This window comes from Vigna angularis, chromosome 4 (assembly GCF_016808095.1).
Source record: "Vigna angularis cultivar LongXiaoDou No.4 chromosome 4, ASM1680809v1, whole genome shotgun sequence".
Classification (NCBI taxonomy): Eukaryota; Viridiplantae; Streptophyta; class Magnoliopsida; order Fabales; family Fabaceae; genus Vigna; species Vigna angularis.
Genome location: NC_068973.1, coordinates 22,970,389 through 22,993,786, shown reverse-complemented (window position 1 = coordinate 22,993,786; position 23,398 = coordinate 22,970,389). Strand labels below are relative to the sequence as shown.

Genomic DNA, 23,398 nt, shown 5'->3' with positions numbered 1-23,398 from the left:
GGTCAACCTAGTGACGTTAAAAGAGCGCTTGCTGGGAGGCAACCCAGTGATTTTAGAACTTTTAATTTTTGGTTTGGTGATGGAATTTTGAACTTTTGGGTATTTTTGTTTTTGTTATAAGTTTGTTACAGGGTTTACATCTACTAATGGATGTTAGGCAGAAGAGTATCTACTGAAGGATACTATGTTTGTATACACCTACTGATGGGTGTTGGTAAGAAAGATTTGCATCTACTGAAGGGTGATGGAGGATTTTGGGTCAGGCTCATGACGTTAAACAAGAGCTACCTGGGAGGCAACCCAGTTGATTGATTGTATCTTTGTTGTTTGTTTTGCTTTAGTTGTATGATAGGGATTGAATGTATGAGTGATCTGAGAACTTAATTGCAGGGAGCAAGTGAGGGGCATGAGTAGAAGGCACCTAGGGTAAGCTAGGAAGAAGAAAAGCAAAACACGTAAGTGCCGCTCAACGACAAAATTTTGCTGAGCGGTAGTATCGTAGAATTGGCTTTTTGGGTTGCCCTTAGCGGAACCCAAGCCCATTAGGGTATTTTTATACCCTAAGCCGCGATTTGGTCTCTATTTTCATATTTTCTTCTTCCCACACACTCCTAAACACTTTTCTAAGAGTTCTCTACAATTTTCCCTTCATTCCTCTTTAGAAAATCTCTCTTCTACTCACTTTCTCACTAGTTTTCCATCTAAGTTTGGGGTTGGGAGAGAGCATCATTGTTGGGCTGAGTTTTTCAAAGCACTAGAGCAGGATTTGTTTTATCATTTATTTTTGTTTTTAGGATAGGGTTTGATGTACTCAATTTGAACTTTATCTGTTATGATGGTTTGCTTGTGACTTATGCATGATGAGTATTGCTTGATGATACTTTCATATTGATTGATATTGAGATTGTGCACATTATATGCTTATACAGGTGATTCACAAGTTTTGTGAACAAATGCATGATGTTGTGATTGTGATTATGATGTTAAGCAGGATGTGTGTGTGGAATGTGAATGAGCTTATACGTGAGGTTTTGAGCTCTAGAGTTTTTGTGATTGAATGTTATTACTTTGAAAGCATGAATGACTTTGCCCAGGTTTTCTATGATTGAATCAATTGTTTGTTTGCATCATATGACCAAGGCCATTTGTTGGTAACCCTTTTATTAGCCAAATGAATGATTTTAGCCCACAAAAGAGAGCAATATGTGTTCTATCTTTTGAACCCTTAGCCTTGAACATGATTTGAAAACCCCTTGTGAAAGCTTTACCTTGAGTTAAGTAGAAAATATCTGATGGTATTGATAAATGTTCAAGTTTAGGGTTGTTGGGAAGTTATGAAAGGGAAATTGAAAGCATTGAGCTAAGAGCTAAGAACTAAGTATGTGAAAAGAAAAAGAAAAGAGAAGAAAAAGCAAAGCTCAATGCAAAGGAAAGTTGGAAATAAGTAAGAATGATTGTGTTAGATGATTCTCTTAACTCAAGGATTTTTGTGATCTAGAAAAACCAATTTTTCTTGTTAGCCCAGCCACATTATAAGCCATTGAAAAGTCCTTGTGATGATGCATGCTTGTGAATGTATTTGATTATGGTTAAATGAAAGGCAAAATCAATTCATGTGACATTGTGATAGTAGAGTGAATGAGTGATTACCTCTTATACACTTATGTGTTTGAGTGAAACACTTTATCTAGTGAGGAAAGATTCCATGAACACATAAGAACATCTTGGCTTAGTTGATTGATCATTCATGAAAAGTAGCATTTGTTGGATAGTATGTGATTGTGTGAACACTAAAACATGTGCATGTCTTGATTGAAATCTTTGCAATGAGCTTAATTGAGTACTTACTTATCTTGAAAAGGGAGTTTTGAATATGGTGAACCATTATATGGATTGATGGAAGATTGAGTTACATCTTGTTTGCTTGAGGACAAGCAAAGTTTTAAGTTTGGGGTTGTGATAACGGTTGAAAAACTATTATTTTTATGCTTAAAATTGATACCAAAAGCACCTTTAAGACTTAGAAACTAGCTTGAACTCATATTTTTGCTTTAGTTTTGTGAATAAGAGAGTTGAAGGTGAATTTAATCGTTTTGTGCAAAATTCCCTTGATTTTGTAGGCTAATTGAATGATTTGAAAGAAGAATTGAAGTACCGAATGATTGGAATGTTGAAAAGTCAACTAGAAACCAGAAAAGCCAACCAGTCAACTAGAATGTTGAAAAGTCAACCAGGATGTAGAAAAAGTGCGACCGAGTGGCGCTGAGCGGTAATTTGGCACTGAGCGGTAATTTGGCGTTGAGCGGCAGTTTTCAGGTGCCGAAATCACCGTTGAGGGGCAAAACAGCAGTTGGGGGGCAAAATGGATTATGCGCTAGTACCGCTCAACGGTAAAATACCGCTGAGCGCCATTCTAAATGGGCTTGGACCGGTTTTCTATTACTTTTATGGGCTTGGGCCTAATTTTCTGTAATTTTTAGAATAGTATATAAGCTTTAGGACGTCCTAGGGTTTGTATCTTTGGCTGGAGACGAAGCAAACACACACTTTTCACCCCTTGGGGGTAGAATTGGAGATGGTGACGACTCTCCTCTTCTCTTTCTAGGGTTTTTCTATCTCTTCCATTCTTTCATTATTGTTCATCTAGTTTCACCATGAATATGGTGAACTAAACTCTTCTTGTTGTTGGGGAATCAATGTAATCTTGTGAAACTCTCATATATGGAATTTGTGTTTAACCATCTTATTTGAGATACATGTTTTCTTTCATCATTAGTTAGGGTTTTTCCTCTTTGCTCAAAGCATGCATTGTGTAACTCATTCGATGTCATGATTATTGATTTTGTCGATATGGACACATACGGGAAAATCTAGATCCGGGGAAATTCTCCCAATAGCATATTGCCTAGACATAGGGATATGAGGGTTGGTTGCCTTTAAGCTTCTGTGCTTCTGAATTAATTATTAGGGATGCTAGGAATTGTATGAACTCGTAATTAAGGATAGGCTTTCTTCGCAAGGTAATTTAGAGAGTGGCATTAACATTGATGAAAAGAATGATGAATTCCTAAAATATATGAGAGTGGATTAGATAAAATTGATTACCCCAACAACATACTCATCCATATAATTCGTTCAGTGTTTGTGTTCTTCTTTCCCATTGATCATCACATGCATACATGTTTACATTTTTTCTTTTGCATTTGAAACTTATAACAATTTGTTCTCAAGTCTTAAATAATCAAGAAATCATATAACTAACTTGTCACAGCAGCTGCAGCGGAATGGTTAGCGTGGAATAACAAACCAAGAGGGGGGGTGAATTGGTTCTTACTAAAAACGTGTGCCTTAAAAATTTCTACTCAATTAAACTTACTTAGCAATTAATAATAACAATAAAATAGAGTAAGGTAGAGAGAAATTTGCACAGATGATTTTATCCTGGTTCGGATCTTACCAATCCTACGTCCAGTCGCTTATCTCAAAACAAGATAAACAATTCACTAAGCACAAAACAATTACAAACTACAATCACACAGATACAATTTGTAAAAGTTTAGAAAACACCTCTCTTGATGCCACAAGAGATGAATCAACACCTCCTTTGAATCTTCACAAAGGATGAGACACTTCCTCCGAATACTTCACGAAGGATGACTTCCTCTTCCGAACACTTCCTTAGATACACCAAGGATGAACCAGCTATTCCTCTATCACCGTAGCAGTATTTCACCAACTCTATAGACAGAGTTTCCTTAGTTGAGCAAGAGCACACAATTCTCAAGAGTTTCTGAGTATTTGAGCACAAGGGAAGAGTTGTTCAAGTTAATCTTGAGAGGAAATGAGAGTCTATTTATAGACTCATCCAAAGGCTCTTCCATTTTTCGTTTTCAGCCTTTCTCACTGTGTTAATCGATTATCTTAAGTGGTTAATCGATTAACGCTCCAACGGATAGTCCAACGGCTCTAAAAACGGCTAGTTTTTCAAACGGACACTTTGCTAATCGATTAACAGCCCATGCTAATCGATTAGCGCTAATCGATTAACAGCCCTTGTTAATCGATTAGCATGCGTTGTTGTGCTTTTCCATTGCTCTCTGGAATAATCGATTATTCACCCCTACTAATCGATTAACGCTAATCGATTAAACACCTTGGTTAATCGATTAGCACTACACAGTTTTTGTTCTTGATTTATTTTTACATCACTTTTGAATGCATACATAAAACCACTAATTTCCTATGTTCATACAGTTATTACAAAAGTTACAAGTCTTCAAAAATCATTCTTCATGAGTCTTGATTGTTCTTGACTTGATTTAGATATCATCAAAACTTCATCTTCATCATTTTGCTAACATAACTAGGCCATGAGTCCTTTGGGAGAACGATACTTGGTCTTACCGAGTTTATTACTTGATACGATTCGGTCACACTTGCCGAGGGTTAAACAAGTTGTTGGCGCCGTTTTTCGGTGTTCATAAATTTGTCATCAAGCTACACCTCATTTAACCTCCAAATGCCCCAAATTGTATTCCAAAATTTTCCCTGCAATTAATAATGCAAATAATTAGCTCAGATAATTCAAATTAATTAAAATTAGAATTTCTTGTCAAATTAAGCACAATTAGCAAAAACGGAAAAATACCGGACATTTAAGCACAATTCCCTGATTAATTCTAGTACAATAAACTAAGTGAAGTCAAGAAAATATTGACTCATCACACCCTAATTGCTTCTCCTTTTCTTTTCTGCTACTCTCCCTAGGGTTTTCCCATTTTTCAATTTTTTTCTCTCCCCTCTTCTTTTCTTTCTTTTTTCTCTCAACCTCACTTATTTTCTTTTTTTTTTGTTGAGATTTTTGATAGGGGGAACACTGGTTTCGTTGAACCTACAATCTCAAAGCTTTTGGTTTTTCATGATGACAACACATAATTAATAACACATGTGTTTATGTGTTACATGTTCATTACTTTCATAATTATGATTATATGAGAACATGTTTGTGTTGTGTTGATCATTGCAATTCACAATGTTATATATGTGAGATTTAATCTGTGATTGCATGAAAATTGTTTTGGAAACGAAAATTCACATGCACTTTAGTTGAACTTAAATTGTGTAGCAAAACCACAATTTTAAGTCGACTTCATTATGAAGTAAGTCGATTAAAACTAGTGGCTTTGCACAAACTTTTTCAAAGTGTGTTGTGAGATTTTTTAAAGGGAAAATTTTTCAAAACTATTTTTAACTGTTACAAAGTCGACTATGTGCGCAAGCCATTTGACTAACTTTGTTATGTTTTGAAATTTTTAAATATGTTTGACAAAGCATTAATTGTGAATCAACTGCATTAATTGCGTAATAAATTAATTGCTATGACTGCTACTAACTGTTATAATTGTCATGATTGTATTCGACTTCATTAGTGGCAAAGTCGATTGAAGAGCATTAGAATAGTGAAAAACTATATATTGACGCAAATTTGAATTCTGTAAGAAGTTTTGAGAATCTAACGAATTGTGTGATAATTTTCAGATTAGTGTTGTCTTACAGATTTGGGAAAAGCTCCAAGAACTCTTAAAGAAGAATGTGGTGTTCATCTTTAGAGATAACTTGAAGAGACGAGATTGTGTGCTTTTACTGTCTGATCAAATCTGCACTGAAGCTGTCTATTTTGGTGATCAGGAATTCAATCTTGTGAAGATTGATGTTGTTGCCCTGTTGTGACTACAGGAAGAGGACGTGCTGCGTTCTGGACTTTGAGGGGTTTCTCAAAGGGTAGAAGATGGCAGTAGCAGGTACATCTTGCTGCTGGTCTTTGTGTGTTGTATGCCTATATTTTGATTAGAGGGTTAGAGAGGTCTTTTATATTTTTGACGTGGAGGTCTCTATAAAAGCCTTGTTGTAAAAACCTTGATCATTATAGTGCATTTGCTTCCTGGTAAGGAAGGACACTAGATGTAGGCTTGGCCGAACCAGTATAAAAAGCAGTGTTTTATTTTTCTATCCCTACACTTTTACTTAATCGACTATGTACTGCGTTTAATCAACTTTATTTCCGCTGTACTTAAAAATCTTTTTCTTTGTGTTGCAAGAAAGTTATTAAATTCATCTACTTTGATTTAAAGTCCCCCCTCTTGGTGTTGAAAATTAAGCCATTCTATTTTAACAATTGGGACCAGAGCTGGTTTTCAGAAAATATTTGAAAAACTAGTCGATTACTTTTTCTGTTAAATCGACTGATCATGGAAAATGGCTTCTAATTTTCAAATCTTTGATGAAGGTGCATCAACAAATAGACCACCTCTATTTGCTGATGAAAACTATGCTTTTTGGAAAATTCGGATGCAAATCTTTCTTGAATCCGTGGACAAAGGTGTTTGGGATGCAATCATAAACGGTCCATATGAACCCACTCATGTTTTGAATGGAAAAGTTGTTTTGAAAAATTGTTCTGAGTGGACTCAAGCTGAAAACCGTATAGCACAATATGATGTCAAAGCATTAACTATGGATGAATTTTTCAGGATTTCATAGTGCAAGACAACAAAGGAAATGTGGGACGTTTTGGAGGTCATGCATGAAGGCATAGAAGAAGTAAAGAGAGCCAGAAAGAACTCATTGATACAGAAGTATGAATTGTTCAGGATGAAGGCTGGAGAGACTATATATGAAGTACAGAAAAGATTTACTCACATAGTCAACCACCTGATGGCTCTAGGAAAGATATTTGAAAAAGAAGAGATCAACATCAAGATTTTGAAAGTCTGAACAAAAGCTGGCAACTGAAGGTCACACAATTTTTGAGTCAAGAGATCTAACAAGCATGAATATGGCTACCTTGTTCGGAAAGTTAAGGGAACATGAGCTTGAACTTGGAAGGCTAAAAGAAGAGGAAGAGATTGAAGAAAAGAAGTCTATAGCCTTGAAAGCCATAAACAGAAAAGCCTCAAAGATTGTACCATTTGAGGATGAATCAGATGCTGAACTGGACAACAATGAGCTAATGACCATGGTGGTAAGAAAGTTTAATCGATTTATGAAAAACAAGAGTCAACTTACTGACCATGCAGGTAATGGCAAAGAAAAGAAAGCTACAAGATCAAATGTTGTTCAGTGTTATGAGTGTGGCAAAGAAGGACATATCAAGTCTGAATGTCCAGACCTAAAAATCAAGCAAAGAGGAAGCAGGAGATTTCCTCAAGACAAGAGTAAGAAGCAGAAAAGCGCATATATAGATTGGGAGAACAATGATACAGATTCTTCAAGTGATGAAGACTGTGATCGTGAAGAAGAATCAAATATCTGCTTCATGCTTGGATCTACAATCAATGATTATGACAGTGATGAGGAATTCGAAAATGAACCTATAGAAGTCAAATATGACATGTTGCGTGATGCATTTCAAGAGGTCATACAGAGGTTGTGCGACTGCAATATAAGGTCAATCGACTTATATCTGAAAAAAGAGACTTTGAGCACAGAATCAACAATTTGGTTAAGGAGAATGAAAGACTGGAAAAGAAATTAAATCATGCATTAGAGTCTGCAAAGAAGAGTGATGTTGAGTCAAATCATGTTGAAAAAGAAGGCCAAAACTATCCTGTATTGGTTGAAAAGATTCATTACTTGACCTGCACGTTAGCAAAATTCACACAGGGCAGGGACAAATTAGATGTTGTACTGAAGTCCTCTGGAAGAGCTGTATTCAGACAAGGCATTGGCTACAAAGCTTAGAGTAACAAAACAGATACAAAAAAAATTTACAGATATCAGTAAGCCTGTTACACATGCATGTTTTTACTGTAATAACATAGGGCACACTGTTAGAAATTGTTACTACATGAAGGTTGGAGTTCCAAAAGGGAAATATAAGTGGATTCCCAAGGAACATCTATCTGCTAACAAACAAGGACCCAAATTCAAATGGGTACCTGCACCAAAAATTTAAGTTGTTTTGCAGGAAAGTAGATGCTGTGAAAATGCAGAACTCAAGGATGAACTAACTGGATGATATCAAAGTTCTTGAGTATCTACAAGTGGTAACAATCATTTTATCACTACATCATAACATTTGTTTGAATGTTTTCTTTTTGAATGTATGATTGATGATTGATTGAATGAGATTGCTTTTTGTGAAAATTCAATAGCACAATTTTTAATCGAATTGATTAAGTGTATACTCAACTATACTTTGTGATATAAGTGTCTTTTTTTAATGTTTTGTCATACTTAAGTCAACTTTAAGTTCAACAAAACCGATTAGATATCTCTGTTTTAGGGCTTTTTATGTTTGAAATTTTGAATAGGCCTAGTTGAGTATATCTTGGTTCGCGCCTTTATTTACGTATGCTTATCTTGAGTCTGTTTCACACAAGCTACACAAAACCCTTGTTTTTGTTAAAGAGTCTCTACATTCTATACAAAATTCTGCAAGATGGCCGCTTCATCTTCACGACCAAGGAAGCGCTATGCATCTTCTAGAAGAGAAGCTAATCCTTTTGGGTGGTTCAGTGATGACGATCAACACACAGATTTCATATGCCAATGGGGTTACAAAGAAGTGATCAGACACAAGTGTTTAAGTATTTCGTTTTTCCGCAGTGAAGGCTTCTTATTTCAAGAATGGTTGAAGAAAGCTGGTTTGACAAAATTTGTGGAACTTCAAGGGGACTGTTATCCAAACCTTGTGAAGGTATTCTACTCTAATTTGAAAAAGAAGGGAAATTGTCTCACGTCCAGAGTAAAGGGTAAGATAAGTATTGATTATTCCATCTGGAAGTATGTAGCGGGATTTCAACAAGAAGGACTGAATGCACATCAGGGGATACGAGGATTCTACAAAACTGATATCTATAATAACTTCTTGAAAAATCCTGACATGGTAGGGAAATATGAATCCTTTGATATTAAGAATTTACGCAAAGAAGAATGCTTATGCGCATGCATGATCACCTGGATTCTACTTCCAAGGGGTGAGGATCGATCCATACTGAATTGTGAAGATGTGTACCTGCTTTATGCATTGCAAACTAGTGCTCAAACGTATTGGTCTTTGGTGATAAGTGATTATATGTTAAAGTTTGCAAAACAAAAGGAGTATCATCTACCATATGGAGTGTTCATAAGTAAAATTTTGAGAATGCAGAATGTGGATATCACACATGAAAGAAAAATTTGCTGCAATAAGCAAAATGTTTTAGAAGAGTTGTTCTTAGACTCAGTGGGTTTCCGAAAAGGAAAGGAAGGTTGGATATTCAAGGATGAGTACATTCCTGGTACTGATGAAATGAATCCTGTAAACATTGATTCATCAAGATATGAATTTCGTCCTTAAACAAGATTTGAAGAATTTGTGGATGAAAGATTCAAAAGACTTGACGAGAAAATGATGATGCTTCAAAGATTATTCACTAAGCTGCATCGGAAGATGGACTATGCACTGAGAATAAATGCTTTTGGAGATACTTCTATTGATGATTCTAAAAGTGGAAAGAACAATGTTGAAGAAAAGATTGTAGATTCATCTAAAGCAGAATAGGGGTCTTGTGTTTACAGTCTAGTATCATACATTTTGATTGTCTTGTGTTTCGGTTGTGTGTTTCTAGATACTTGCTTAATGTTTTTCGTGTTAATTTGTAGTTGGCTTCTTATGCCATATTGTCTTTTGGTTATTGATAACAGTTGAAAAACTGTTATTTTCATGCTTAAAATTGATACTAAAAGCAACCTTTAGACTTAGAAACTAGCTTGAAATCATACTTTTATCCATATTTTCAGAAATAAGAGAGCTGGACAGGTTTATGCTTGATTTCAGTGTTTTTGTGCAGATTTTAAGGTGAATTTAGTGAAAGAAGTGAAGAATGAGAGAGAGGGAATCAGAAAAGGAATCAAAGAGTGCAAAAAGAGAAGTCGCAACTGCCGCTCAGCGGCAGTTTACCGCTGAGCGGCACTCAGAAGCTCACGGGAGGACCGCTGAGGGGCAAAATGGCCGCTGAGGGGAAGAACCGAGCTGACGCACTTACCGCTGAGCGGTAGTTTACCGCTGAGCGGCACTTTAATGGGCTTGGACTTAATATTTTGTAATTTACGAATGGTATTTAAGCTTTAGGGTTTCCTAGGGTTAGGTATCTTTGGCAGAACGGAGGCAAACACTCTCTCTTCCACCCCTTGAAGGAGGATCTTGGATGCTCAAGCTACCTCTTCACCTTTTTAGGGTTTATTCTTTCATACTTTCATTGTAATTCATCTAGGTTCACCATGAATATGGTGAACTAAACTTTGTATGTTTGTTGGGGAATCAATGTAATCTCTTGAAGCTCTCATATATGGAATTTATGCTTGCATCTTAATCTAAGATTTATGCTTTCTTTCATCATTAGTTAGGGTTTTTCCTCTTTGCTTAATGCTTGCATTGTTTAACTCATTCGATGCATGATTATTGGTTTTGTCGATACAGGAACGTACGGGGAAGTCTAGATCCGGGGAATTTCTCCCAATATGATATTGGTTGTCTTAAGCTCCTGCACTTATGAACTGATCATTAGGAATGCTAGGAATTGTATGAACTCGTGATTAGGGAGAAGCCTTCTAGAAAGGTACTTTAGAGAGTGGCATTAACAATGATGATTTGAATGTTGAATTCCTAAAATATATGAGAGTGGATAAAATGAAATTGACCCCCAACAACATATTCATACATAAATTCCATTGAAAGTGTTTATCTTTTGCTTTTTGCCATTGATCAAAACTTCATGCATACATATTTAATTTTCGTCTTTTGCATATAAGATCTCAATTATTTCGTTTGTAAGTCTTAGCTAATCAACAAATCACATAACTAAACTAGGCCGTGAGTCCTTTGGGAAGAACGATACTTGGTCTTACCAAGTTTATTACTTGAACGATTCGGTCATACTTGCCGATTGAAAAACAAGTTTGTGACATCATATTTTGGTGCTCATAAATTTGTCCATCAGTTATCTGATTGTAATTACAGATGAATATTAATGAAATCAGATATTTTGTTTCTGATAGGCTGTCGTTGAAGCTATCAAATTAATACTACTTTTCAAGGCAACTTCAGTATTGCCAAGTAGTATTCAAGAAAGTAGATAGGGCTAAAGTAACCCTGAGTCGTCTCCCAACGAACACGGAATTGCTTTTGAATATCTATGACTCTTACGAATGCTATGCAATGCTTATGAATAAAAGTAATGGTTGAAGAGTGTTTAAAGAATAAATAAGAAACTTAAAAATAGTTATGATGAAATAGGCTAATTCCACTGCTTTTCCAAGATAGATTCATCATCGGTTATTCACAGATAATTGTTCAATTGATTATTATTTAAGTTTCAAATTAATTAAAGTACATTCTTAATTAATTTGAGGGCGATCATGCACTTAACCAAAGTAAATTCTCAATCAAATGAAAAACCTTACTAGATTATTCACAATAAATTCAACCAAAGTACATTCTCAATCAAATTCTATTGTGTTTAATCATGTCTATTCTTAAATCTCCTAACCAAATTAAAAGCTAATCAATCAAAGTAAATTCTCAATTGATTATAGTTGAAATTATTACTAATCAATCAAAGTACATTCTCAATTGATAGTAAAAACCATTTAATCATATGAAAGTTCCTAAATTAAATCAAAGTAAATTCTCAATTAAACCTAGAAACCCTAGAACTCATATAATCAATATGCATGTAGATTCAAACACATTATGATGCAACAATCTTTACTTTTAACAAGATAGAGAGATGAAAGACATAGAGAGAACAACTTAAATAAATAACCAAAGTAAACAATTGTATTAACTCAATCTAACCTCAGAATCCATAATGGAATTACAACAGAATAGCCCTAGATGCTTAGCTCTCCATGAATGGAGTTGAATACAAGATGAAAGAAAAGTGAGAGGAGTATCAGAGAATGAATGAATTAAGTGAAGTCCCCCTGGGTCTCTTTATATAGGGCTTGATTGGGCTTGGACTCTGAATATTTAGTTGACAAAATCTTTTATCTTATATCTTCCAAATAACTAAAAGATTTAGATAATTATAACATTATTTGGAAGATATTTTCTGTTGATATTCCCAAATTAAATTAATTCAACAACTGAATTTTATCTTTTAGCTTTTTCTAACTTTCCAAAATTTCACAAATGCCCTGAAATTTCCTCTATCTGCACTTTAGCCCCTTTAGAATTCTCCAAAATTGCACAAAAAACCCTTGTTGACCAACCTTGACTAGATTTGACTCAATAATAACGCACCAATGGGATCTTGACACGTGTCAGGCTCCTCCCTACCCAAAATTAGGGTTCAGATTTGGGGAAAGGGCTTGCCCCTGCGTTTCCGCTTCCGCCGCTGTGGTTTTCTTGAGTTTGTTGTTTGCAGGTGCGTGTCGATGGTGAGAACGAAGGCAGCGACGGCGTGGTGATTGTTTGTGGTGGCGCGATTTGGTTCCGAGAATGGAGAAGATGAAGATGACGGTGGCTGTGGAAGAAGGTCGCGAGAATGGCAGCGACGAGGAGGCTCGCGAAGTGATGGCGGCTTTGGGTGGCATTCTGCAGCGGCGTGATGGAGAAGAAGGGTTGTGCGATGATGCGGTGCAGAGCTTGCGTCAATGGAGGAGAGGCGCTGTGGTGGCGGGAGTGGTGGTCGCGACAACGGTGCGGCGGCTTCGAACTCTTGCGTGAAGGAGAGAGTGCTCTCGTGGTGGTGCTGCTGACAGCGCTTGGTTGCGGCAAGATGGTGACCGACAGTAGTTGTGTGTGACGGCTCGATGGCGTTGAGGTTGGCGGCGGAGCGGCGCGGCGGCAGTTAACGGCTAGGGTTGGGAATTAGGGTTTCTCTGTTAGAGAAGATGATGATGTGGCAAGGGAGGTGATGTGGCGGCATGTGGTTGGCTAGATCTGTGTGGGGAGGATTTGGGCACGTGGCATGATCTGGTGGACTCTGGCTTAGGAGGGGTATGGGTAGGGAAATTTAGGAGGTGTATTTAGAATAGGGTTACTGTTCGGCTTAGTATTGGGCCTGGTTGTTTGGTCTGTTTCAGAAATAGGAGTGTATGTAGGAATTTTAAGAGGTGCAAGGGTAAAGTCTGTCAGTTTGGCCCATTTGTATATTATTTTCCAAATAAAATCTGATTTTGGGCCTTGAATTGCCATTTGGACCAATAAAACTTATATTCTCAGCTGCACAAATAAACATTAGAACATCCAAAAATAATTTATGCGCTAAAACTCACTTTTTATGTCTCTTTATTTCTCAAACCCAACAATTCCAATCATCACAAATTCACTTAAAATCAACCATTTAAGCACAATTATCCCATCAAAAATTTGAATTTTAAAGCATAAATGTGGGCATAAATATGCACTCATCAGTTTGTCATAAATCAATACTATAATCATGACTTAATCTGATTATAATCAATTGTGTTATGTATGAAGTTGAATGTATTATTGATTATTGTTGCATTCATACATTTACACATGCATATTATAACTGTAACAATTCATGTATTACAATGATTCTAAAATGCTTGATCTGGAAAGGATCTTGAAAGGTTTTTGCAGGAACATTGCTTCTGGATAAACAATACTGGAGATTCAACTCTAAAAAAAAGCAATGAAGTTGATTATGAATTTGGGACAATCGACTGTGGTTAACAGGGGTTAAAAAATTCCATGATTTGGAATATTGTTATCTCTTTATTGATTACATACTATTGATTGTTTTATACCTGTTATATCTCTGTTTTATAATTGATTGAAATGTTTGAGAGATTATACTGAGATTATTGTATTGATATTGCATTGATAGGCTTACATGTTTTCTAACTGATACAAATTTGTCAAATGTCAATAAATGCTCTGTTATATTCTATGAATACTGCATTATCCATCTGGGTTTTGAATATGAAACATGCATAATGACAGAGGGAGCATTACATATTTTTTAGATATTTCACATGCATATACTTAAGGGGGGGAGTACATTCTTTCTTATGTGATTATATGTGACAAGGGGACCATCTGTGTTTGCTTTATGATTTACTGATGCATCTCTGAAATAATTGATTATTTGAATATCAATACCTCTTTGCATACCTTTTTTGCTAATACCCAAAGGGGGAGAATTATACTAATATATGGATCGATATTTGTTTGATAATCTGTATTGTTGTATACAACATGGTTATTTATTAATCATTGTTATGCATCATCAAAAAAGAGGAAGATTGTTGAGATTATTGATAGGGGGAGCACTGGTTTAGCTGAACCTACAATCTCAGAGCTTCTGGTTTTTTATGATGGCAACATATAATTAATAAAACATGTGTTTATGTGTTACATGTTCATTACTTTCATGATTATGATTATATGAGAACATGCTTGTGTTGTGTTGATCATTGCAATTCACTATGTTATATATCTGAGATTTAATCTGTGATTGCATGAAAATTGTTTCGGAAAAGAAAAACCACGTGCACTTTAATTGAACTTAAATTGTGTAGCAAAACAACAGTTTTAAGTCGACTTCATTATGAAGTAAGTCGATTAAAACTTGTGGCTTTGCACAAACTTTTTCAAAGTGTGTTGTGAGATTTTTTAAAGAGAAAGTTTTTCAAAATTGTTTTTAACTGTTACAAAGTCGACTATGTGTGTAAGTCATTTGACTAAGTTTGTTATGTTTTGAAATTCTTTTAATGCTTGTCTTAAAGTGTCTAACGATTATATTTTTAAATATGTTTGACGAGACATTAATTGTGAATCAACTCCATTAATTGCGTAATAAATTAGTTGCTATGACTGCTACTAACTGTTATAACTGTCATGACTGTATTCGACTTCATTAGTGGCAAAGTCGACTGAAGAGCATCAAAATAGTGAAAAACTATATATTGACGCAAATTTGAATTCTGTAAGAAGTTTTGAGAATCTAACGAATTGTGTGATAATTTTCAGATTAGTGTTGTCTTATAGATTTGGGAAAAGCTCCAAGAACTCTTAAAGAAGACTGTGGTGTTCATCTTTAGAGATAACTTGAAGAGACGGGATTGTGTGCTTTTACTGTCTGATCAAATGTGCACTGAAGCTGTCTATTTTGGTGATCAGGAATTCAATCTTGTGAAGATTGGTGTTGTTGCCCTGTTGTGCCTACAGGAAGAGGACGTGCTGCGTTCTGGACTTTGAGGGGTTTCTCAAAGGGTAGAAGATAGCAGCAGAAGGTACATCTTGCTGCTGGTCTTTGTGTGTTGTATGCCTATATTTTGATTAGAGGGTTAGAGAGGTCTTTTATATTTTTGACGTGGAGGACTCTATAAAAGCCTTGTTGTAAAAACCTTGATCATTATAATGCATTTGCTTCCTAGTAAGGAAGGACACTAGATGTAGGCTTGGCCGAACCAGTATAAAAAGCAGTGTTTGATAATCTGTATTGTTGTATACAACATGGTTATTTATTAATCATTGTTGTGCATCATCAAAAAAGAGGAAGATTGTTGAAATTATTGATAGGGGGGAGCACTGGTTTAGCTGAACCTACAATCTCAGAGCTTCTAGTTTTTTATGATGGCAACATATAATTAATAAAACATGTGTTTATGTGTTACATGTTCATTACTTTCATGATTATGATTATATGAGAACATGTTTGTGTTGTGTTGATCATTGCAATTCACTATGTTATATATGTGAGATTTAATCTGTGATTGCATGAAAATTGTTTCGGAAAAGAAAAACCACGTGCACTTTAATTGAACTTAAATTGTGTAGCAAAACAATAGTTTTAAGTCGATTTCATTATGAAGTAAGTCGATTAAAACTCGTGGCTTTGCACAAACTTTTTCAAAGTGTGCTGTGAGAATTTTTGAAGAGAAAGTTTCTCAAAACTATGTTTTTAACTGTTACAAAGTCGACTATATGCGCAAGCCATTTGACTAAGTTTGTTATGTTTTAAAATTTTGTTAATGCATGTCTTAAAGTGTCTAATGGCTATATTTTTAAATATGTTTGACCAAGCATTAATTATGAATCAACTAAATTAATTGTGTAATCAATTAATTGTTATGGCTGCTACTAACTGTTATAACTGTCATGACTGTATTCGACTTCATTAGTGGCAAAGTTGTCTAAAGAGCGTCAGAATTGTGAAAAACTATATATTGACGCAAATTTGAATTCTGTAAGAAGTTTTGAGAATCTAACAAATTATGTGATAATTTTCATATTAGTGTTGTCTTATAGATTTGGGAAAAGCTCCAAGAACTCTTAAAGAAGACTGTGGTGTTCATCTTTGGAGATAGCTTGAAGAGCAAGGATTGTGTGCTTTTACTGTCTGATCAAATCTGCATTGATGGTGTCTGTTTTGGTGATCAAGAATTCAATCTTCTGAAGATTGGTGTTGTTGCCCTGTTGTGACTACAAGAAGAGGACGTGTTGCGTTCTGGACTTTGATGGGTTTCTCAAAGGGTGGAAGACGACAGGAGAGGGGACATCTTGTTGCTGGTCTTTGTGTGTTGTATGCCTATTGATGTGGCTATCGCGGCCCATCAAATTTGATGTGCAAATAAATGCAGTATAGTGTTAGGAAGTGACTCCTAGGTCGTCTCTCAAGGACCAAATTTGGTTCGAAACTTAGGTCAAACATGTAGTGGGGGGTTTGAAAATTTTTTGTGATAAGAAATGAACTAAATTAAAATTGGAAATTAAGTACAACCAAACATAATTGACAACATTAAAGTAAATTTACAATTGGAACAAAATCAAATTGCAACGAAAATTTAAAATTGCAAGGACAAAGAATAACACCCCATCAAACATAATTTAAATAGAACAAAATAAAATTAAAGTGCAGATCTGAATGCATTGAAACAAAAACGCAAAGATGAATTCAAAATAGAATTGGAATATCAACTATTGAACCAAAAAGATGAAATGTTGATTGTATTAAAAAAAAAGCCACATGATAAACCTTGAATATGCGTTAACAATACTAAAATAAAAGAAAGGTGTTAACAATAATAGGATGCACCAGAATTGAATCACCGTATTCTTGGATTAAAAGTTCTCTTGGAATAAAAGCAAAAGTTTCGTTCATGAGTCACCGCTTCACTTCTTCCCAGGAAAATCACCGTGCTCTCTACTAAGAACATAAATGCACCATGTGCTTCTAAAAAGGAAATGAAAGTGTGCTTCTCTCCAACCAGGCCATGACACCTCCATCCGTAAATGAGTAAGCACTTTTTTTTCCACTAAAAGCAAAAGTGAATTAACGCCTCTTTTTAAGGCTTCAATCATCGTGTGTGCATTTCTCAAGAAAATAAAATTGATCCTAAAGCTAATAAAAAATGCATCCTAAAGCTAATAAATGAAATGCTAAGTTGCTCACGTGAAAAGTATAAAGAAAAGGACACATGAATAGGAATGGATTAGAATTATGGAAAGTTAATGATGAACATTGAAAAACTTAAATGATGATTCATAGCAAAATACTTCAAAACCGGTGGCCCATTCAATGCTTTTGGTATTTCAACAATTGGAATATAAAATTCATTCTCATCCGAGCATGAACACAATAAAAGAAAACCCTTTCGGGGGCTACTCCCTCCTGATGTGCCAACTCCTCTTTCTTCAAAATGTGATGTGCCTCCTCCATGAAAAGCACCCGTAACCCTCCATATCAGAATGTTCGTGTGCTTCCTTGGGTGGCGGCTGCTGCCCGTTTTTGCTGGATGCGTGAAAAACTTCATGAAATCAGGCCCTCACCATTTTTACGCGTGCAGCTGCTCTTCCAGGCCTTGGTGGACTTGCTTACTGGACCGAATCCGCTGTTCTCTGTTGTGCTTGGTGGACGCTCCCCATTTCATTATCCATGGGCCCATGTGTTTATATTTCTTCTGCTCCGTCACCCCACTTAAGTGGCGGCTCCCTCCTATCAATCACTCACGTGACCTTAAAAATAAAGAAGTGAATCCCCCCTCTCCATCACGTGCTGTCCCGCTTTTTAGCTTGCTGGACACGTGGTGCCTCCCGGGCTTGCTGCTTCTACCTTTGCCACCACATGCTGCTTCCCGTCACACCCTTTCTCTCCATGCACACACCACTTCCATTTGAGTCCGCTTGGACGCTCCAAATGCATTCCCCATGGGCCGTGACACCACTTCAATTTGCTTGTGCTAGCAGCAAGACCGTGAAGCACATCTTTCTTTCTAATGAATCAAGCACACAACTCCCCAAGGACGTGGCAGCTACTTCAGCCCAATTGAATCAAGCAAACTTGGAGCTCTCCTTCTTGTAGGTCTCCGTGCTTTTCCTTCCAGCAAGCCAACACCTTTAATTTGGTGGAGGTCACTGATGAGTCAATATTTTATTGACTTCACTTAGTTTAGTGTGCTAGAATTAATTAGAGAATTGTGCTTAAATGTATGATATTTTTCCATTTTTGCTAATTGTGCTTAATTTGATAAAAATTCTTATTTTAATTAATTTGAATTATTTGAGCTAATTATTTTCATCATTGATTGCAGAAAAAAATTTTAGAAATACAATTTGGGACATTTGGAGGTTAAATGAGATGAAGAAGGGGGTGCTGGAAGAAAGAAAGCACTCACGGACAGCAAAGGCTGCAAGGAGGTGCACGCTCATTTGGGCTTGAAAGCAAAAAGGGAGCAGCACACGTGTTTGGCCCAGTTAACGTCCAGCAGCTCCCATCCAGCAGCTTGGAGAAAGATGTGCGTCCTTCAAGCAGCATCCAGCTTCACCACGGCCCACCACACGTCCACGCTCACGGTCCAGCAGCAGCGTCCAGCACACATGAAGGAGGTGCTTGGAGAAGAAAGGAGAGCCTTCATTCATCAGGAGGTGAACTCGGTAATGAATCTGGAAGCACGGCCTGCACAGTCCAGCAGAAGCTGTTGCACGTGGACTCAAATGAAAGTGGTGTGTGCTGGATGAATGAGGGGTGCACGTGAAGCAGCTCATTCGCTCTTCAATGGACAGCAAGCAGGTTCAGCACACATCCAAGGAGAGACACACGTCCAGGGCAGCAGCACTCCACATGAGGGGCCAACACAGCAGCGAAAGAAAAAAGCACGCGTCCAGGAGCTCTAGCGGCAATTGAGAAAGGAGACCATGCGTCCAAGTTCAACACGCATCCAGCATTTTCCAGCAGGCTTTGAAGAGGGTGGTGTCCAGCAAAGAGAAATGGTGTGACGGGTTGCAAGTCCAGGATTGTGCAGGTGGCTTGGAAAGAAAGAGAGCATGCAGTGGCCCATGAGAACGTTCCAGCAAAGGGGGTGGTGCGTGAAGAAAGAAGCACGAGCAGCAACATGAAGAAGGAAGTCCAGCACAGCAACACGCGTCAAAAAGGTCCGGACCTGGATCCAACAGCACGCGGAAGCAGCCCAGAAGCCTTGAATTGGAGGTCCAGCAGGTTTGAAAATGAAAAAGGGGCTGCACGTTAGGAGGAGATGTCACGGACTGATTGGGTAGCACACAGCAAGAAGTGGAACAGCAAGTTTCACGGTCCAAGAGGAGCAGCTTCGTATCCAGAGGTGAATGGTAGCAGCGGGGTGCAGAAGAAAAATAGAGCTCAGGGTCCAGCGTCCAGGAAGAGAAGCAGCAAGCCCGTGAGAGACCCACACAGCAAAGGGGGACACGCGTCCAGCTATAGGGGGTGTGTCCAGCAAGCAACCCAGCAGAGCAGCATGGGAAAGAGAGGTAGACGTAGAGGGCACACGAGGGTTTAAAAACCCTTGGAGGAGAAAGAGGAGAAGTGTCTCGGCCTGGACATGGCAGCCGCCACCCACTTAGAAGCATTTTTTTTATATATCTTTGCTGATTCTTCATTTCCGTCTTTAAAAGCTCATCATCACATAAGTTCACTGTTGCATTGAATGTTTGCTTAATGTTTGGTTGCAAGCTGAGTGAAGAAGCGGAAATTGATAGGTTTGCTTTTAGAATAGGAGGAGTTGTTTTCATTTAGGAGCGGACACATTCGGTTCATGTACTTAGGAGGTGTAGCAAGTGGAATTTCATTTTGGCTTTGGGAAAAATACACGCTGATTTTGTTTTCCATGATTAGATTTACTTTAGTTTAGCATGTGGAATAGGCATTCGGTTATGTTCACAGAGGGAAAGAAAGTTCCAAGAGGTCTTCTTTTTATATTGTGTTGATGTTTGAACCGGTGGTGATTTTGTTTTACAATTTCCATGCTTTATTCCAATGTGCATTTAATGTGTTAGCTCAATATTGCAATTTAATTTAAGAGCATTGAATGAGTTTTCTTATTTATTTATTGCATTGCACTTAGTCCACGCACTTTCACATTGAATGTTTGATTTTAGTGTTTTCATTTAATTTAGTTGTAATGTGAATTTTAGTGACCAACCGTTTTAATTCTGTATTTACATTTGTATTTATATTCGTGTTTTAATTTAGTTCATTTACATTCACACAAATCTTCACAACCCCCCCACTACGTGTTTGACCTAAGTTTCGAACCACATTTGGTCCTTGAGAGACGACCTAGGAGTCACTTTCTAGCACTATACTGCATTATTTAATGCACATCAAATTTGATGGGCCACGACAATCGTATCAGTCACTCCCTTTTTCAATTGAAGCACCCCTTTCTCAAATGTCCAAAGAGTGAAATCACCATAGTGCCCTTCTTCTTGCACACCTTTTTTGTGTGGAGAGTCTTGAATTATGTGACAACCCTCCAAATGTCCCAAATTATTATCCAACAATTTCCAACAATTAATAATGCAAATAATTAGCCTCAGATAATTCAAATTAATTAAATAAGAATTTCTGGTAATTAGAAAAAATGGGGAAATACTGGACATTTAAACACATTTCCCTAATTAAATCCGGTACAATAAACTAAGCGAAGTCAAGAAAATATTGACTCATCACCTATATTTTGATTAGAGGGTTAGAGAGGTGTTTTATATTTTTGACGTGGAGGTCTCTATAAAAGCCTTGTTTTAAAAACCTTGATCATTATAGTGCATTTGATTCTTGGTGAGGGAGGACACTGGATGTAGGCTTGGTCGAACCAGTATAAAAAGTAGTGTTTGATTTTTCTATCCCTATACTTTTACTTAATCGACTTTGTACTGCGTTTAATCAACTTTATTTCTGCTGCACTTAAAAATCTAGTTCTTTGTGTTTCAAGAAAGTTTTTAAAGTCATCTACTTTGCGAAAAAGATTTAAAGACAACATTGTTTTTGTATTTCACCAATTCACCCCCCTCTTGGTGTTGAAAATTAAGCCATTTTATTTTAACACTTCTTCTAACTCAACTCTTTCTTTTCTCTCCCCTACTCTCTCATCACTTATGATCACAATAGCTTTACATTCTTCCTTAGGGTTAACCTCAGTATTAGCCCCAAATTTCCTCTCAACTTTATCCTCCAACTTCTTGGCCAGTTGGCCCACATGCATCTTTAAATTCCTTATAGCAGCTTCAGTGCTCTTGTGGTTGGAGATAGTTACCTACATAAATTGTTGAAAGGTTTCTTCAAGCTTTGAAGTTCTTTCAGATAATGCAGATATCTGTTCGCATTGTGATTGTTGTTGCGGTGGTCTATTAAATTTTCCCACTAGCCTAGATTGCCCAAATTGACCTTGACCCATACTTGGGTGAGGTTTCGACCCTTGGTTGACGTCTTCTTGGGCCTCCACTGGAAAAGAACATTGACCATTGATATGATCACCACCACATAATTCACAGAGTTTTTGTTGAACCTGTGAAACATTCTGCAGCTCCTTTGGCAATTGAGAGAGTTTCTTCGTCAAATTCTCCAATTGTTGAGTGATAATCTTATTCTGTGCAAGCAGAGCATCATAAGATTGTAAGTAGGACTCTGTTATGCTGAGGTGAAGCTCCTCTTTCATTATGCATCGCATTGTCATTAGTAGTCATGTTGTCAATTAATTCATATGCTTCCTCTGGAGTCTTGCACTTGATATTACCTCCTAGCGAGGCATCTAGCATCAAAGCCATGAGTGGACGTCTTTCTCAACAAGCTCTTGTATCTATCCCATGCTTGACCTAAAGTCTCTTCCATGCCCTGCGTAAAAGAGGAAATTTCCTGCTTACCTTTGTTGATTTTTGACTGTGGGAAGTATTTGTTCAAGAACTTTGCAACCACATCTTCTCATTCAGTAAAGCTATCTTCCGGGAAATAATTCAACCATAACTTAGCATTGCCTCCCAATGAGAAAGGAAACAAACTAAGCTTTATAGTGTCATCCGGCACTCCATTAATCTTTACAGTGTTGCAAATCTCATTGAAAGTGGTCAGATGCTCATATGGACTTTCATGAGATAGTCCATTAAATTGATTGCTTTTCACCAATTGTATCAACGCAGGCTTTACCTCCATGTTTGCAGCATTGACCCTCGTCCTTGCAATACTATTAAAATGATGAGGGCCAACAATTGTTGTGTAATCTGCCAGAGTGCGTCTTCCATTATTTTCTCTAGCTATCTCTTCAGTGCTCTGGTCAGATCTTTGTGGCGAAGGTTGTAAAAGTGTCTCTAAAGAGGGGAACAATTTTGTAGATGTTCGAATTATCCTCCTCCTTCTACTCTCGTCCAATCCTTCAAGAAGATGTTCTAAGGTTTTCTTGCTTCTAGTTTGAATTGTATCCTGCATACTGTTAACACTTCGGCAAGTGTACCGAATCATATCAAGTAATAATAATTGGTAAGACCAAGTATCGTTTCCTAAAGGACTCACGGCCTAGACAGTTATGTGATTTCTTAATTAAATTAGACTTGTAAACAAAATCATTGTGGTTAAATGCAAGTTTTGATCAATTGGATTGAAAGATGTAAAATATGGAATGATGATGTTGTTGGGGTTTCCAACTTATCCTATCCACTCTCATGTATTCATGAATTCATCTTTCTTCATTAATGTTAATGTCACTTTCTAATTTACCTTAAACCCGATGTCTCGGTGAAGAAAGCCTACTCCTAATCACTAGTTTACAATGTCTTGTCTCCCTAGCAATTATTCATGCATTACAATCGCATAGAAGCTGAAAGGCAACCGATCCTCCTATTCCTATGTCTAGGTAATATTGCTTTCGGGAGAGTTTCCCCAGTTCTACATTTCCCCGTATGTGTCCATAACAACAAAATCAATAATCATGCAACTGAATGAGTTAAACAAAGCATGCATAGAGTATAGAGGAAAAACCCTAACAATTAATGAAGTAAAGCATATATAATCAAGAATCAATTCAATACATGAGAGTTTCAAAGGATTACATCGTTTCCCCAACAACAATGGAGGTTTAGTTCACCATAGACATGGTGAAACTAGATGAAAATAATGAAAAGAATGAAAGATAGAAA

The 23,398-nt window shown here is 36.9% G+C and overlaps 1 long non-coding RNA gene across 2 annotated transcripts; it reads right to left on the bottom strand.

The window, feature by feature from the left end:
• Positions 1–17,480: 17,480 nt before the first annotated feature.
• LOC128196299 (uncharacterized) lies at positions 17,481–19,368 on the bottom strand. 2 transcript variants are annotated; one of them, XR_008248432.1, is made up of 2 exons: positions 18,634–19,368; positions 17,481–18,373 (listed from the first exon to the last, which is right to left on the bottom strand). It is a non-coding gene; the product is annotated as an uncharacterized LOC128196299 (long non-coding RNA). The 2 variants fall into 2 exon arrangements; XR_008248433.1 differs by having other exon boundaries at positions 17,481–18,353.
• Positions 19,369–23,398: the final 4,030 nt, after the last annotated feature.